The sequence below is a fragment of the Neophocaena asiaeorientalis genome, unplaced genomic scaffold, assembly GCF_003031525.2.
Source record: "Neophocaena asiaeorientalis asiaeorientalis breed wild unplaced genomic scaffold, Neophocaena_asiaeorientalis_V1.1 scaffold762, whole genome shotgun sequence".
Taxonomy (NCBI): Eukaryota; Metazoa; Chordata; class Mammalia; order Artiodactyla; family Phocoenidae; genus Neophocaena; species Neophocaena asiaeorientalis.
Window position 1 is genome coordinate 215,007 of NW_020175828.1, and position 4,259 is coordinate 219,265.

Genomic DNA, 4,259 nt, shown 5'->3' on the forward strand with positions numbered 1-4,259 from the left:
AAAATTGGTCATTACCGTTAACTAAATCCCAGACTTGAGTCAGAGCTCACCAGTTTTCCCACAAATGTAGAAGACTCTCTTAAAAAGCAAATCTGATTGAGACTTCTGCTGTGGGCTATAACAGAAGCTGGGATCTGACTGCACCTCCCACTGTAAACAACCATAACATGGACAAAAGAGATGAGGCAACCGTTTTCAGGTCGTGGGGGAAGGGAAGGGCAGGACTGCACTCCCCAGGGAAGAGAACTTTATGAGGCACGCCTTGACCGCCCCCTGCCCGCCCACCCAGCTCTCTACCCCTCCTGGCACAGAGGGACAGAGTCCAAGTGGGGCAGCCTGTACCACTGAGCCGAGGGCCAGTGACGAAGCTGGAATCTGTGGGGAGGACACTGGAGGAGAGGCCACTGTGTAGAGAGGAGTCTAAGATGTTCCACTGCCCTTGGCTGGGGTGAGAACCCCAGACGGACCAGAAAACGACTGCTGTGGGAGCTCTGGCCTGGCTCGAGTGGGGGCCTCATCAAACCCTGTGAACGTCCCTGGCTGAGCCGCTGAGACACCAGGATCCATGCCCTGGGAACTGGGGTTGCACCCTGGAGCAAGACATCCTCCAGTCTCACCCTGTCTCACTACCTACTGCTGCATATAACATGACCCCAAAACCCAGTGGTTCAAAACACCAGTGAACACCGATTATCGGATGCAATTGCTTTGTCAGGAATTTGGGAGTGGGGGAGCTGGAAGGTTCTGGCTCAAGGCTCAAGGTCTCCCATGAGGTTGCAGACAAGATGTCACCCAGGGCTTCCATCATCTAAAGGCTTGACTAGGGGGACTTCCCTGGCAGTCCAGTGGTTAGGACTCCACGCTTCCACTGCAGGGGCCGTGGGTTTGATCCCCGGTTGGGGAACTAGGATCCCGCATGCCACGCGGTGAGGCCAAAAAATTTTTTTAAATACAAAATAAATAAAGGTTTCACTGGGGCTGTGGATGGGCTGCTGAGATGGTTTACTCAGGTGGTGCTGGTCATTGGCCGGAGGCCTCAGTTCTTCCCCACTTGGGCTGCTCCGGGGATGCTCGAGTGTCCTCCTAACATGGGGGCTGGCCTCCCCCAGAGCAGGAATCCAGAGGGGTGGAAGGCAGAAGCTTCCGTCTCTGGTGGTCTGGCCTCTTGGAAAGCACATGTTTTCATTTTCAGAGGAAGATAACAGAGGCTAGAGACTGTAACATATCATCCACAACAACCAAAATACAATAAAAAGTCTCTAGGCAAAGAAAAGAGAGAATGTGGCCAAAATCAAGGGGGAAAGCGGTCAATAGAAACCAGCCCTGAGCCCAGGGTTATTAGATTTGACAGATGGAGACTTCAAAGTCATTGTTTTGAGATATTCAATAATTCAAAGAAAATTAGTGAGTGAGTGAAAAGGAATCTATCTCAATAGAAAAAATGGAAGCTGTTAAACAAAGCAAATGAAAGTTCTGGAAATGAAAAGTACATAACTAAAATGACAAAATCACTGGATGGGCTTGACAGACGATTGAAGGTGACAGAAGAAAGAGTCAGTGAATTTAAACACACACCAATAGGACTTCCCTGGTGGCGCAGGGGTTAAGAATCCACCTGCCAAAGGCAGGGAACACGGGTTCGAGCCCTGGTCCAGGAAGATTCTACATGCCGCAGAGCAACTAAGCCCGTGCGCTACAACTACTGAGCCTGCGCTCTAGAGTTCATGAGCCACAACTACTGAGCCCATGTGCCGCGACTACTGAAGCCCGCGTGCCTACAGCCTGTGCTCTGCAACAAGAGGAGCCACCACAATGAGAAGCCCGCGCACCGCAACGAAGCGTTGCCCCCGCTCGCCGCAACTAGAGAAAAGCCTGCGTGCAGCAACGAAGACCCAACACAGCCAAAAATAAGTAAGTGGATAAATAAATTTAAAAAAAAAGACAGACCAATAGTAATTATCCAATCTTTTTTTGGCACGTGGCACGTGGGCTTCAGTAGTCGTGGCACACTGGCTCAGTAGTTGTGGTGCACGGGCTTAGTTGCTCCGCGGCATGTGGGATCTTCCCAGACCAGGGAACGAACCTGTGTCCCCTGCATTGGCAGGCGGATCTTAACCACTGTGCCTCCAGGGAAGTCCCAGTAATTATCCAATCTGAAGAAGAAATTATCCGATCAGAGAGGCAAACATTGGAGAAAATAAACAGTCTCAGGCACTTGGCAAACAATATTAAAGGGTTTAACATATGTGTGTTGGAATCTGAGAAGGAGAAAAAGGTAGAAATGGGACAGAAAAAAAATATTTGCCAAAATGATGGCCAAAGGTTTTCCAAAGTTGACAAAAACATAGACTTACCCATCCAAGAAGCTCAGTGAGCCCCAAGCAGGATTCAGCCTATTGGGATGCAAACCACACATAAGCATTTCATAGTCAAACCAGAGGGACAGGCAGGAAGAAAAGAGACAGTGGACTTAAACAATAGCAATCCAAATATCACTCTTTTGCCCACTTATCCAAAAGAGAAAAGAGCCGTGTGAATACACTGACTTGTCTGGGTCTCATGCAGGAGCCTCCTTAGCTTCCGGGTGGCTGTGCCTCTGATGGGGACCCACCATGAGCAGCGTAGTGGTACAGGGAACAGCTGACCAATGAAAGAAGGACAGCTTTCGCTCAGGCCCGTGGCACCTACAGGATGGGCAAGTGTCACGGTCTTCGTACTACCAGGAAGCTCCACAGCCACCGACAAGACCAGAAGTGGCATGATAAACAGTACAAGAAAGCCCATTTGGGCACAGCCCTGAAGGCCAATCCTTTTGGAGGTGATTCTCATGCCAAGGGAATTGTGCTTGAAAAAGTAGGGGTTGAAGCCAAACAGCCGAATTCTGCCATCAGGAAGTGTGTCAGCGTTCAGCTAATCAAGAATGGCAAAAAAAACCCACAACGGCCTTTGTACCCAATGATGGTTGTTTGAATTTTATTGAGGAAAATGATGAAGTTCTGGTTGCTGGATTTGGTCGCAAAGGTCATGCTATTGGTGACATTCCTGAAGTCCACTTTTTTTTTTTATAAATTTATTTATTTTATTTATGTATTTTTGGCTGCGTTGGGTCTTCATTGCTGCACGCCAGCTTCCTCTAGTTGTGGTGAGCAGGGGCTTCCTTTGTTGTGGAGCACTGGCTCTAGGCACACGGGCCTCAGTAGTTGTGGCACGTGGGCTCCAGAGCACAGGCTCAGTAGTTGTGGCACACGGGCTTACCTGCTCCGCAGCATGTGGGATCTTCCCGGACCAGGGCTCAAACCCGTGTCCCCTGCATTGGCAGGTGGATTCTCAACCACTGCGCCACCAGGGAAGCCCTGGAGTCCACTTTTAAGGTTGTCAGAGTAGCCAATGTCTCTCTTTTGGCCTTATACAAAGGCAAGAAGGAAAGACCAAGATCATAAGTTTTGATGATGAAAGCAGGATAGTAATAAATTTCCATAAGCCAAAAGAAGATAGAGAAGGACAGACAGAACTTGGGTATGTGACAGAGGGCCACGGCCGATTGGGGGAAAGGAGAGACCGTTCAGTAAGGAGGCCTGGGAAAATGCTGCGTTATCTGTAGGGTAAGAAAAACGAAGTTCGGCTTGTACCTCACACTACATGCAAAATTTCCTGGAAACTCTTGATGGATCAAGGTATTAAATAGTAAAAGAAAATCTTTAAATCTTTCGGTAGGAGATATAAGTGAATACCCTTTGGACCTTAGGTCAGGGAAGATTTTACTAAAAGGACAGGGGAAAAACCTGTTAGCTATCAAAGGAAAGATGTGACTGTACTAAAATGAAGAACTTGCGTTCATCAAAGGACATCAAGGACATTCAGTTTTCACAGGGCCCCTTAAACATCTCAAAGAGAGATATTAAACTAATTAAGCTTAATTGGCATGTTAAATTACAGGGAAGCATTATCAAATAAGTGATAATAAAACTTCTAAAGTTATATTGTGGGACTTCCCTGGTGGTGCAGTGGTTAAGAATCCGCCTTCCAATGGAGGGGATGTGGGTTTGATCCCTGGTCAAGGAACTAGATCCCACATGCATGCCACAACTAAGCGTTTGCATGCCACAACTAAGGAGCCGGCCTGCTGCAACTAAGACCCAGTGCAACCAAAAAAAAAAAAAAACTACCTAAGTTATATTGCATATATGAATGCTATTAATATGTTCTAAAAATTAAATTTCTAAAATCTGATTTTTTTAAAAAAGGGGCTTCCCTGGTGG

General features: G+C 47.6%; 1 pseudogene; it reads left to right on the top strand.

Moving 5' to 3' along the window:
• The first annotated feature begins 2,691 nt into the window (after positions 1-2,691).
• On the top strand, positions 2,692-3,993 carry LOC112391396 (40S ribosomal protein S23-like; annotated as a pseudogene).
• Positions 3,994-4,259: the final 266 nt, after the last annotated feature.